This window comes from Equus przewalskii, chromosome 1 (genome assembly GCF_037783145.1).
Source record: "Equus przewalskii isolate Varuska chromosome 1, EquPr2, whole genome shotgun sequence".
Classification (NCBI taxonomy): Eukaryota; Metazoa; Chordata; class Mammalia; order Perissodactyla; family Equidae; genus Equus; species Equus przewalskii.
Window position 1 is genome coordinate 60,476,855 of NC_091831.1, and position 14,388 is coordinate 60,491,242.

At 38.6% G+C, this 14,388-nt stretch overlaps 1 protein-coding gene across 7 annotated transcripts in view; it reads right to left on the reverse strand.

Moving 5' to 3' along the window:
- The window catches only part of MICU1 (mitochondrial calcium uptake 1), a 280,401-nt gene that overhangs the window by 136,298 nt on the left and 129,715 nt on the right, over nt 1-14,388 (reverse strand). Inside the window, exon 1 of one of the 7 annotated variants that reach the window (XM_070565509.1) lies at nt 1,535-2,097. The exons of 5 other annotated variants lie outside the window; for them this stretch is intronic. The gene's annotated coding sequence lies outside the window, so the exon portion shown is untranslated. Of the gene's footprint in view, nt 1-1,522; nt 2,098-14,388 lie in introns of those variants that run through there. One more of the 7 variants, XM_070565501.1, reaches the window with a different exon arrangement.

The window sequence follows — 14,388 nt, forward strand, 5'->3', positions numbered from 1 at the left end:
CATTGAAGGACATTTGGGGTGTTTCTACCTTTCAGCTATTGTGAATAGTGCTACTATGCACATTCATGTACAAGCATTTGTTTGACTATCTGCTTTCAATTCTTTTGGATATATATCTAGGAGTGGAATTGCTAGGTCATATCACAACTCTATGTTTAAGTTTTTGAGGAATGACCAAACTGTTTGCCAGAGGCTGCATCATTTTACACCACTACCAGCAAAGTACAAGCATTTCGATTTCTCTGCATCCTCATCAACACTTCTTTTCTTTTTTTAAATTATAGCCATTCTGGTGAGTGTGAAGTGACATCTCATTGTGGTTTGATTTACATTTCCCTAGTGCCTAATGACGTTGAGCACCTTTTCATGTGTTTGTTGGCCATTTGTATAACTTCTTTGGAGAAATGTCTATTTAAATCCTTTGCTCATTTTTGAATTGGGTTATTTGTCTTTATATATTCTGTATACTAAACTCATATCAAATATATGACTTGCAAATATTTTCTCCGATTCTTTGCATTACCTTTCCACTCTCTTGATAATGTGCTTTGATGCAGAAAAATTTTAAATATTGATGAAGTTCAACTTGTCTATTTTTTTCTTATTGTTTGTCCCTTTGATGTTATATCTAAGACCCCATTATCAAATCCAAAGTCATGAAGATTTACCCCTATGTTTCCTACAACAGTTTTGTAGTTTTTTGCTTTTATATTTAGGTAATTGATCCATTTTGAGTTAACTTTTGCAGGTAATGTGAGGTAGGGGTCCAACTTCATTCTTTCACATGTGGACAGCCACTTGACCCTAAACTATTTGTTGAAAAGATTCTTTCACCACTGAACGGTCTTGGGACCCTTGCTGAAAATTAATTGACCACAGATGTGTGGGTTTATTTCTGGACTTTCAATTTCATTCCATTCATCTATATGTCTATCTTTATGGCAGTACCACACTGATCATGTTGTTATGGTGTTCTAAAATTGTGGTAAAATGCACATAACATAAAACTTACTATTTTAAAGTGTACAACTCAGTGGCATTAAGTACATTCATAATGTTATGAAATCATCACCACTATGTAGTTTCAGAACTTTTTCATCATCCCATTTGGAAACCCTTTATCCATTAAGCAGTCACACCCCATGCCCCCTCCCTCTAGCCCCTGGAAACCACTAATCTGCTTTCTGTCTCTATGGATTAACTTTTTTGCTGGATATTTCATAAAAATGGAGCCATACACAGTTATTTTCTTAGGGGTTACTTTGCAGATTATAATTAACATCTTAAATTTAGAGAAATCTAGTTTGAATTAATATCAACTTAGCTCCAATAGTATTAAAAAAAACCCTGCTCCTATAGAGCTCCATCTCCTTTATGTTGTTATTTTCATAAGTTATATCTTTATACAGTGAGCCCATTAACACATATTTATAATTATTGTTTTATGATTTATCTTTTAAATCACACAGGGAAAAAAAGAATTAAAAACCAAATATACACTAACACTGGCTTTTATATTTACCTATGTTGTTACCTTTACTGGTGTTATTTCTTCACATAGCTTCAAGTTATTGTCTAGTGTCCTTTCAGTTCAGCCTTAAGGACTTCCTTTAGCCTTTTTTGTAGGGTAGCTCTACTAGCAACAAACTCCCTCAGCTTTTATTCATCTGAGAATGGCTTATCATTTCCTTCATTTTTGCATAGTTTTGCAGGTATAGAATTATTGGTTGAAAATTTTTTTTTCTTTCAGCACTTTAAATTTGTCATCCCACTGCCTTCTAGTCTTCGTGATTTCTGATGAGAAATTGGTTGCTAATCTTATTATGGATACTTTGTATGTGATGAGTTGCTTCTCTCTTGCTGCTTTCAAGATTCTGTCTTTAGCTTTTGACAGTTTGATTACATGTCTCAGTGTGGGTCTCTTTGAGCTTATCTTCTTAGACTTTATCTAGCTTCCTGGATGTGTAGATTCATGTATTTCATTAAATTTGGAAAGTTTTCAGCCATTATTTCTTCAAATATTCTTTTTGTCTCCTTCTCTCTCTCCTTGCCTTCTGAGATTCCTATTATACATATGTTGGTACACTTGATGATGTCATAAAGGTCTGTTAAACTCTGTTCATTTATCTTCATTCTTTTTTCTCTCTGCTTCTCTGACTGGATAATATCAATTGACCTGTCTTCAAGTTCACTGATTCTTTTTTCTGCCTGTTCAAATCTGTTGTTGAACCCCTTCAGTGAAATTTTTCTTTCAGCTATTGTACTTTTCAGTTCCAGAATTTCTACTTGATACCTTTCTATAATTCGTATCTCTTTTTATTGAAACTGTTAGTTCATACATCACTCCCCTTGTTTCCTTTAAGTTGTCTGTAGTTTCCTTATCTCTGAGTATACTTAAGACAGATGATTTAAAATGTGTTTGTACTAAGTGCAGTATCTGAGCTTTCTCAAGGATAGTTCCTCTTTTTTTCCCTTGTGAATGGGCCATAGTTTATTAATTCTTTGCAAGCATAATTTCTTGTTGAAAACTGAACATTTTGTATATTACATATGGTAACTCAGGAAATCAGATTCTCCTTCCTCCTCAGGGTTGGTTGATGCTGTATGTGTGGGTTGTAGTCATTTGTTTAGTGACTTTTCTAAATTATTTTTGTATATACTGCATGCTTTGCCGAGCATGATCACTCAAGTCTCTGTTGCATTTCCTTAGTGGTCAGTTAGTTATCTAACACAGAATTCCTTCAATCCTTGGAGCAAAAAAAGCAGCAAAACAAAACAAAAACTCTCCCAGTCTTTGCAGATTGGCTCTGTGTTGGGCATTCTTTTCATGTTTAGCAATTGTTTACAATTCTGCCTTTGCCTTCACTACCTGCATAAGCTAAAATCCAGCCAGAGGTGAAAGCTTAGGGTCTGCTAAGGTTTCTTGTAAGTATTCATTCAGTCCTGAGCATGTACATGGCCTTCCAGAGACTGTGGTATACGGTAGAGTATCACAAAGTCCTTGTTCTCTCATCTCCTGCTGTAGCCTCTTTCTTCCCAGGCTTCTTGGTCTGTCTGCTGCTTCTCTCAGGTTGCTGTGGCTAGTATATTTGCCTTTAAATGCTTTTGACAAATGCCACCTGGGAGGCCACCCCAGCCTCAAGAAAGCTTCAAGGTGGGTGAAACAAAGGAAAGCCCACAAGCCAATTCCACATTGACTAAACAGGTCAATGTCCACATCCACATTCTTAACGAACAAGGTCTGCACTGTTTCCTCTGGCATCAGAGAGCTGTACCAGGAATGGGGGCCACAATCTTTGTGGCTGCCATCATGCTAGGGAGTGAGGGATGGTCATCAGGTAAGTTAAAACACCACAACATTCTCTTACCAAATTTCAGCAGCCTCTTTCTTCTTTAAGTACTCCCCTGGTTGTTTAAAGTCTTTGATTAGATTCCAGAGATATGATTTACAGTTTTTGCCAACTTAATTATTGTCTTAGTGGAGGGATGTAGTTTTGGAGTTACCTACTCTCCCATTTTTGGTCTCTTTGTACTCTTGACCTTGAAAGATTTGGAAAGTACAGGCGAATTACAGTGTAGAACATCCTTCAATTTGAACTAGGCTGTTTCCTCATGATTACATTTCATAGCTATCTGTCTTACCCCTTACACCCTTGTTATTCTCTTCTCCAGCAGGGAGAAACTTGGTTCCCATTATCCTCAATATTTTTACTCATCTGCTGAAGCTTAGAATACACAGAAAGAAGTTTCTCAACTGCTAATCATCTCTGCAAAAAACAAACATATCATCTAGAGTTTGATATTTGTTAGTCTTAAGTAAAATCTACTTAAGGTGAAACGCACAAATCTAATGTATAATTGAAAGAGTCTTATAAACATATATATTTGAGTAACCCACATCCCTATCATGATATAGAACATTTCCATCACCCCTGATGTTTCCTTTATATCCCTCTACAGTTACCTCCACCATATTTTTACACCATAGTTTTTTGCCTGTTCTAGAACCTCCTATAAATGGTACCACCAGTAGATACTAGTTGGTATCCAGCTTCTTTGGCTCAGCATAATATTGTGGAGAGATTCATTCATACTGTATTTATGAATAGTTCCTTTTTATTGCAGAGTAGTCTATTACTCTTTATTTATTACAATAAATTATACAATTTATTTTGTGTACAATAGTGTTGTGTGTATAATAATGCACACAAATAACACCATGATTTATTTAATTCCTTTACTGATAAACACTTAGGCTCTTTTCGGTTTTTGGCTATTTTTTTTTTTTTAGGAAGATTAGCCCTGAGCTAACATCTGCCACCAATCTTCCTCTTTTTGCTGAGGAAGACTGGCCCTGAGCCAACATCTGTGCCCATCCTCCTCCACTTTATATGTGGGACGCCTACTACAGCATGGCTTGACAAGCGGTGCCATGTCGACACCCAGGATCCAAACCAGCGAACTCCAGGCCACCAAAGTGGAATGTACGAATTTAACTGCTGTGCCACTGGGCCGGCCCCCGGTTTTTGGCTATTTTGACATCCCTCACAGTTGCTGTACCATCAGTGTATGAGAGTCCCAGTTACTCCACATCATTGCCAATATTTGTGTTGCAAGTTTTTTTATTTTTAATTTATTTAATTTTTTAAATTGCAGTAACATTGGATCATAACATTACATGGCTTTCAGATGTACATCATAAGATATTTCGACTTCTGTGTAGATTACATCATGTTCACCACCCAAAAACCAATTATAGTCCATCCCCTCACATGTGAGCCTAATCACCCCTTTTGCCCTCCCCACTGCCCCCTTCCCCTATCGTAACCACCAATCCAATCTCCAATGCTATGTGTGTGTTTGTCGTCGTTTTTATATTCTACTTATGTGTGACATCATACAGTATTTGACTTTCTCCCTCTGTCTTATTTCACTCACCATAATACCCTCAAGGTCCATCCATGTTGTCACAAACGGCCAGATTTCATCATTTCTTATGGCTGAGTAGTATTCCATCGTGTATAAATACCATATCTTTTTTATCCATTCGTCCCTTGATGGGCACCTAGGTTGCATCCAAGTCTTGGCTATCGTGTATAATGCTGCAATGAACATAGGGGTGCAAGTATCTTTATGCCTTTGCGTTTTCAAGTTCTTTGGATAAATACCCAGCAGTGGGATAGCTGGATCATATGGTAGATCTATTCTTAATTTTCTGAGGATACTCCATACTGATTTCCACGGTGGCTGCACCAGTTTGCACTCCCACCAACGGTGTACAAGGGTTCCCTTCCCTCTACATCCTCGCCAACATTTGTTGCTTCCCATCTTGTTAATTATAGCCATTCTGACCAGAGTCAGGTGATACCCTATTGTAGTTTTGATTTGCATTTCCCTGATAGCTAAGGATGTTGAGCATCTTTTCATATGCCTGTTGGCCATCTGTATAGCCTCTTTGGAGAAATCTCTGTTCAGATCCTTTGCCCAGTTTTTAATGGGGTTGTTGGTTTTATTGTTGTTGAGCTGTATGAGTTCTTTGTATATTTTGGATATTAACCCCTTATCTGTTATATGGTTTGCAAATATCTTCTCCCAATTGTTAGGTTGCCTTTTCGTTTTGTTGATGGTTTCCTCTGCTGTGCAGCTTTTTAGTTTGATGTAGTCCCATTTGTTCATTTTTTATTTTGTTTCCCTCGTCTGGACAGACATGGTACTTGAAAACATGCTGCTAAGACTGATGTCAAAGAGAACACTGCCTATGTTTTCTTCTAGAAGTTTCATGGCTTCAGGTCTTACACTCAAGTCTTTAATCCATTTTGAGTTGACTTTTGTGCATGGTGTAAGGGAATGGTCTACTTTCATTCTTTTGCACGTGGCTGTCCAGTTTTCCCAACACCATTTACTGAAGGGACTCTCCTTTCTCTAACGTATGCTGTTGGTTCTCTTGTCGAATATTAGCTGTCCAGAAATGTGTGGGTTTACTTCTGGGCTCTATTCTGTTCCACTGATCTGTGTGTCTGTTTTTGTGCCAGTACCATGCTGTTTTGGTTACTATGGCTTTGTAGAATATTTTGAAGTCAGGGAGTGTGATACCTCCAGCTTTGTTCTTTTTTCTCAGGAATCCTTTGGCTATTCGGAGTCTTTTTTGTTATATATAAATTTTAGGATTCTTTGTTCTATTTCTGTGAAAAATGTTGTTGGAACTTTGATAGGGATTGTGTTGAATCTAGAGATTGCTTTAGAAAGTCTGGACATTTTAAAGATGTTAATTCTTCCAATCCAAGAGCATGGAATATCTTTCCATTTCTTTGTGTCTCCTTTGATTTCTTTCAACGTTTTATACTTTTCAGTGTAGAGATCTTTCACCTGTTTGGTTAAGTTTATTCCGAGGTATTTTATTCTTTTTGTTGCAACTGTAAATGGGATTGGATTCTTGACGTCTCTTTCTGCTACTTCATTGTTAGTGTATAGAAATGCAACCGATTTTTGTATGTTGATTTTGTATCCCGCAACTTGACTGTATTCCTTTATTGTTTCTAAAAGTGTTTTAGTAGATTCTTTAGGGTTTTCTATGTATAAAATCATGTTACCTGCAAAGAGTGACAATTTCACTTCTTCTTTTCCAATGTGGATCCCTTTTCTTTCTTTTTCTTGCCTGATTGCTAGGGCTAGGACTTCCAATACTATGTAAAATAAGAGTGGTGACAGTGGGCATCCTTGTCTGCTTCCTGTTCTTAGAGGGATAGCTTTCAGTTTTTCTCCATTGAGAATGATGTTTGCTGTGGGTTTGTCATATATGGCCTTGATTATGTTGAGGTATTTTTCTTCTATACCCATTTTATTTAGAATTTTTGTCATAAATGGATGCTGTATCTTGTCAAATGCTTCCTCTGCCATCTATTGAGATGATCATGTGATTTCTATTCTTCACTTTGTTAATGTGGTGTATCATGTTGATAGATTTGTGGATGTTGAACCATCCCTGCATCCCTGGAATGAAACCGACTTGATCATGATGTATGATCTTTTTAATGTACTGTTGTATTCGATTTGCTAGTATTTCGTTGAGGATTTTTGCATCATTGTTCATCAGTGATATTGGCCTGTAATTTTCTGTTTTTGTGTTGTCCTTGTCTGGTTTTGGTATCAGGATGATGTTGGCTTTGTAGAATGAGTTAGGAAGCCTCCCCTGCTCTTCAATTTTTTGGAAGAGTTTGAGAAGGATAGGTATTAAGTCTTCTTTGAATATTTGGTAGAATTCACCAGGGAAGCCATCTGGTCCTGGACTTTTATTTTTTGGGAGGTTTTTGATTACTGTTTCGGTCTCCTTACTGGTGATCAGTCTATTCAAATTTTCTGCTTATTCTTAGACCAGTTTTGGAAGGTTGTATGTTTCTAGGAATTTATCTATTTTTTCCAGATTATCCAATTTGTTGGCATATAGCTTTTCATAGTATTCTCTTATCTTTTGTATTTCTGAGGTATCCGTTGTAATCTCTCCTCTTTCATTTCTGTAAAATCAGAGACTTCTCTCTTTTTTTCTTGGTGAGTCTAGCTAAGGATTTGTCAATTTTGTTTATCTTTTCATAGAACCAGCTCTTGGTTGCATTAGTTTTTTCTATTGTTCTTTTTAGTCTCGATATCATTTATTTCTGCTCTGATTTTTATTATTTCCTTCCTTCTGCTGATTTTGGGCGTTGTTTGTTGTTCTTTTTCCAGTACCTTTAGATGCGCTTTTAGATTGTCTATTTGGGATTTTTCTTCTTTGTTCCAGTAGGCCTGAATTGCTATAAACTTCCTTCTTAGAACTGGTTTTGCTGTATCCCACAGATATTGTTTGGCATGTTGTATTTTCATTTTCATTTGTCTCCAGGAATTTTTTGATTTCTCCTTTGATTTCTTCATTGACCCAATCATTGTTCAGTAGCATTTTGTTTAATCTCCACATTTTTGTGGCTTTTCTGGTTTTCTTCCTGTAGTTGATTTCTAGTTTCATACCTTTGACGTCAAAAAAGATGCATGGTATTATTTCGATCTTCTTAAATTTATTGAGACTTGTTTCATGGCCTAATATGTGATCAATCCTAGAGGATGTTCCATGTGCATTTGAAAAGAATGTGGATTCTGTGGTTTTTGGATGGAATGTTCTGTATATATCTACTAAGTCCATCTTGTCTAATGTGTCCTTTAAGGCCAGTGTTTCCTTACTGATCTTCTGTTTGGATGATCTATCCATTGGTGTAAATGGAGTGTTAAAGTCCCCCACTATTATTGTGTTACTGTCTATTTCTCCTTTTATATCTGTTAATAATTGCTTTATATATTTAGGTGCTCCTATGTTGGGTGCATAGATATTTACAAGTGTTATATCTTCTTGTTGGATTGTTCCCTTTATCATTATGTAGTGCCCGTCTTTGTCTCTTGTTACAGTTTTTGTTTTAAAGTCTATCTTGTCTGATATAAGTATTGCTATCCCCACTTTCTTTTCTTTGCCATTTGCATGGAATATCTTTTCCCATCATTTCACTTTCAGTTTGTGAGTGTCTTTAGGTGTGAAGTGTGTCTCTTGTATGCAGCATATACATGGGTCTTGTTTTCTTATCTAATTGGCCAACCTATGACATTTGACTGGAGCATTTAGTCCACTGACGTTTAAAGTAACTATTGATAAATATGTATTTATTGCCATTTTGTTACTTTTTTTTCTGGGTGTTTTAGTAGTTCCTCTCTGTTCCTGTCTTTTTCTCTTGCTCTCTTCCCTTGTGGCTTGATGGCTTTCTTTAGTAATATGTTTGACTTGTTTTGTCTTACTTTTTTTTCTTGCTTATTATAGGTTTCTGACTTGTGATTACCAAGAGGATCCCATTTAATATTCTATGTATATAACAGTCTATATCAAGTTGATAGACTCTTTAGTTTGACCTCTTTCTAAAAGCTCTACTTTTCACTCCCCTCCTCCCACATTTTATGTTTTTCAAATCATATATAGTCTCTTGCTTAGTGTGTGTCTATCCATTACCCTCTTATCATTGAAATAGGTGATTTTAGTACATTTGTCTTTTAACCTTCATATTATCTTCACAGGTAGTTGATCTGCTACCTTTACTATATTTTTACCTTTACAAGTGATTTTATTGCCTGGTATTTTTTGTTGTTGTTTTGTTTTGATAATTTTTTTTTAATCTCTATTTGTGGTCATTGCTTTCCCCCTTAAACAAGTCCCTTCAGCATTTCTTGTAGAACTGGTTTCTCGGTGATAAACTCCTTTAATTTTTGCTTGTCTGGGAAGCTCTTTATCTCTCCTTCCATTCTGAATGAGAACCTTGATGGATAGAGTATTCTTGGCTGTAGGTTTTTTCCTTTTAGCACTTTAAATAGGTTGTGCCATTCTCTTCTCACCTGTAGGGTCTCGGCTGAGAAGTCCGCTGATAGCCTGATGGGCTTCCCTTTGTATGTCACTTGTGGCCTTTCTCTTGCTGCTTTTAGGATTCTCTCTTTATCTTTAATTTTGGACATTTTAATTATAATATGTCTTGGTGTGGGCCTCTTTGGGCTTATCTTGTTTGGAGCTGTCTGTGCTTCCTGAAGTTGGATGTCTGTTTCCTTCCTCAGGTTAGGAAAATTTTCATCTCTTATTTTTTCAAATAAATTTTCGGCCCCTTTGTCTCTCTCTTCTTCTTCTGGGACACCTACAATCCGAATGTTAGCATGCTTGATATTGTCCCAGAGTTCCCTTAGACTGTTCTCATTCTTCGACTTCTTTTTTCTTTTTCCTGTTCTGCTTGGGTGATTTCCTCTAGTCTTTCACACAGCTCGCAGATCCATTTTTCTGCATCCTCTACTCTGCTATTGAGTCCCTCTAGTCAATTTTTCATTTCTAGTATTCTTCATTTCTGATTGGTTTTTTAAAATATCTACCAGTTCTTTGCTGATGATCTCACTGTGTTCACCCAGTCTTCTCCCAATATCTGTGAGCATCCTCATGATATTTTGTTTGAACTCTTTGTCGAGTACGTTGTTTGTTTCTGTTTCATTTTGTCCCTTTTCTGGGGTATTGTCCTGTTCCCTTGCTTGGAAAGTATTCCTCTGTCTCCTCATTTTGCCTCTTTCTCTGTGCTTATTTCTATGTATTAGGTGAGTCAGCTATGTCTCCTGATCTCGGAGAAGCGGCCTTACATAGGAGATGCCTTATGAGGTCCAGCAGTGTGCTTCCCTCTCGTCACCAGTCCAGAAGATCCAGGAGTGACCCCTTTGTGGGTTGTGTCCTTCTGCTGTGGGCTGGTTGTTCCCACTGCAGGTACCCAAGGAGCCTAGTCTTTCCTTCTCCGGCCAGCTGTTTGTGAATCCAGTTTGGGGAGTCTCAGCACCATTGGCTACAAAGTCTATCACTGCACTCCTATTGCAGGTTTCCTCTTAATTAGGTTGGTACCCAGTGTAGATGGTTGCTAGGCTCAGGGGCTTACAGTTGTGATGGCTTCAGGCCTACAAGGCTGTTGTCAGGTCTCTCAGGAGTGCAGCTGAGTGGGGATGGCCCTAGGCACTGGAGCACTCAATTGTTTCAGGCTCTGGAAGGTGGGGCTGATCCTTTTTATGGCTATTTGTGAAGCACAGGTCTTCTGCTGCTGCTAAGCCTCACCCCCCACAGGACTACATACACCATCAAAACAGTCCTGGTCTGTGCACACTTCCCAACCCCTTGGAGCATACCCCGATGCCACACTGCAGAGGCTCCCACATCTCCACCAATGCTCCCCACAGTTCACCTGGTCCTCACACAGGCTCTGTCCCACAGAGGCAAACAACCTTGCCTGCCTGTAGAGGATCAAGGCACCCAGTCAATGCAGGCTGAAAAGTAGCCTGAGGGCTTGCTGTTAGGTGGGGCCAGTCCCTAGGGCAGGTTGCCTGCCCTGGCTGAACTGGATTAAATCTGTGCTGTAGTGGGCGTGGCAGGCCCCTGGGCTAACAGGCCAAGGGATGAACCTCAATGGCACCCACCAGGGTCGTGTCAGCACGCCTGGACCAGGTCAGAACAATGGCCCCCACCAATGTCTCAATCTCTGGAGAGGTCCCTCCTCTCACCAAAAAGCCCCCAGAGCCCACCAGGAGAGTGTTGTTTCAACAAAGGATGGTCAGTCTTCTCTCTGGTGATTTTAGGGTGCTGGAATGAGTGAGTTTGTGCATGGGCCCTTTAAGACCCAGGTCTTTTTGGCTTTCGGCTGATAGCTTTTTGGGGGGTATCCTCGCTGCAGTTAATAGCCAGCAAAGCCAGACAGTAAGACCCCTGTCTCAGATGGGCTGAGTCTGAAGGATGCTTATAGCAGTATCGGCCCCCACTCCGGACCTCACTCCTCCAGGGAGGGCTGCGTACCTTAGGGTGTCTCCCACCTGGCCAGCTGCGAAGCTCTGCTATTCCCAAGTGCCTTTTTGCCTCTCCAGCAGGAATTTCTGCCTCTTCTACCTTAGTCAGGACTGTCCCCTGTTGTGGGGGTTCTTTTTATCCAGTTTTCAGTTTTCAATCCAGGGTAATTTTTCCAAAAATAGTTGTAACCTGGTTGTGTTCATGGGAGGAGATGAGGTCAGAGTCTGCTTATGCTGCTGTCTTGACGAGATCTCCTCAGTCTTTTTAATTTTAGCCATTTGAGTGGATAGGCAGTGGTATCTCACTGTGGGTTTTCTGTGGATTTCCCTGATGACCAATGTTGTTGATTGCTATCTGTTTATTTGCAATCATATATCTTTCTTTGGGAAGTATCTGTTCAAGTTTTTTGCCCATTTTTAATTGGGTTGTCTTTTCTTTTTCTTTTTTTGAGGAAGATTAGCCCTGAGCTAACATCTGCAGTCAATCGTCCTCTTTTCTGCTGAGGAAGACTGGCCCTGAGCTAACATCTGTGCCCATCTTCCTCCACTTTATATGTGGGACGCCCACCACAGCATGGCTTGCCAAGCAGTGCCATGTCTGCACCTGGGATCTGAACCAGCAAACCCTGGGCTGCCGAAGCAGAATGTGCAAACTTAACTGCTGCACCACCGGGCCGGCCCTTGTTTGTCTTTTTATTAGAAATCATCATATATTCTGGATATGAGACTCTTTTCAGGGTGTTAGCCAGACTCCAAGATGACCCCAGTGATTCCTGCCTCCTGGTATTCACGTCTGTAGGTAGACCTAGTCTCCTCCTACATTGGCTCAGGGTTAGTCTGTATGACCAATAGAATACAGATAAAGTGATAACATGTGACTTCTAAGGCCATAAAAGGCACCTTGCTCTGTTAGAGGGAAACCAGCTGTCATTTGAACAGAACACTCAAGAGGCCTGTAGAGAGCCTACAGAGGGAGGATCTGAGGCCTCCCAACAACAGTCAGTACTAACTTATCAGTCATTTGAGTAAGCCACTTTAGAAATGAATCTTCCATCCTCAGTCAAGCTAAATGACTAAGGCCCTAACAAACATTTGACTGCAATCTCATGAAACAGCCTGAGCAAGAGCCATGTAGCCAAATTGCTTCCAAATTCCTTATTCACAGAAAGCATGTAAGACAAGAAATGATTATTATTGTTTAAAGCCACTAAGCTTTGGATTTATTTCTTACTCAGCAATTAAATAAGAAATATAATCAAATATATGTATTAAAAATATTTTCTGCTAGTCTGTTACTTATAATTTCTATTGTATTTGTACAATCATAAATTTTTAATTTTCATGAAGTCTAATTTATCAATTTTTTCCTTTATGGTTATAGCTTTCTATACGATGTCTAATAAATTTTTGCCTACCTGAAGTCCATAAAAAGATTCTCTTATATTTTCTTTTAGAAGTGTTAGTTATTGATTTTACATTTAGGTCTATGATCCATTTGAAGTGAGTTTTGTGTATAACGAGGTAAGGGTAAAGTTTTTAAACTGTATATCTATATTTTCTTAAGTGGATATTTTAAATTTCCATTTTTTAAATGGATATTTTTTAAAAACATGGATATAGAGTTGTTTCCAAACTATTTGTTGAAAACACCTTCTTTTCCCCATTTAATTATTTTGGCACCTTTATAAAAACCAATTTACCATATAAGTGTGGATCTATTATTCTATGATATTTTCTGATTTGAGTAGCCCATTTTCTATTGAAGCATGTTTGAGTAGCAGCAAAGTGTATGATTGTCTTCCAAAGTATAAATAAACATGGAATTATCTGAATGGTTGAAAAGACAGCTTGAGAGGGGGTCGGCCCAGTGGCATAATGGTTAAGTTCGAGCACTCCACTTTGGTGGCCCGGGGTTTGCAGGTTCAGATCCCAGGCGTGGACCTAGCACCACTTGTCAAGCCACGCTGTGGTGGTATCCCACATAAAATAGAGGAAGATTGGAACAGACGTTAGTTCAGTGACAATCTCCTCAAGCAAAAACAGGAAGACTGGCAACAGATGTTAGCTCAGGGCCAATCTTCCTCACACATACACACAAAAAGACAGCTTGAGAGACTCTGCGTGAGATGAATTTGGGGTCATGGTTTAGCCCTAGTTACTTCCCCCATTAGGACAATTACAAAGTCTGCAGAGATAACAAAGATGTCACTGAATAGAACTTCAACTGTATATCGATGAGAATTACTATCAGAACATATCTCCATAGGGGTTATATTATAATGACACCTTACAATGCTAATTTAGTTAGTGGTATTTTTCTCTGGGAAGGCATCCCCTCCTCTACTGCATTAAATAGGGTATGTCCATGTTTGCATCCTCAGTCCTCTAGGAGAGAATATTTCTGTTTGTGTGTCTATTTATGAGACCTCTGGTGTACTGAGTAGACTGATAGGGAGCAGGAGAGACCAAAAGAAGGCCAAATTGCTCTATGTAAGAAAAAGTTGAAGAGAACATCTGGAAGAAAAGATATAGAAGGAAGGACCCTAGAATGGTGAACAAAAATGGGGAAGGAGATGTGACAAGAAAGGGATAGAAAGTATCAAAGTCAGGAAAAATAGAGGAAAGAGAAAGCATGTGTGCATATGTGTGTACACATGTGTTTGAGAGAAAGAACAAAACAGAGAATGTATGAGTTATGCAGTAGCTCCTTAAAAGTGAGAAAGATATTTAAAGAGGATTTTGAAATTAGCCATGCTTTGCAATGTGTTTTGTGCAATAAATCCAATTCTTTAGTAAAGGTCTACATTGTTCTCCCATGCTTCTGGAGTTGGGCTGAGGGCAGAAGGAGAGGGGGAGAGAAGTTACATGTATGTTTTCTGAGGCTTCTACTTGTCAAAGGGTGGTACAGGTACATTTAGGATTATACATGTATTTATTAACTCTACAAATTTATAAGTAAGTTTTTGAGAATCCAAAACTCCAAAGACAATTTTTAAAAAATTCATGACATATATTAATCACAAGCACTGA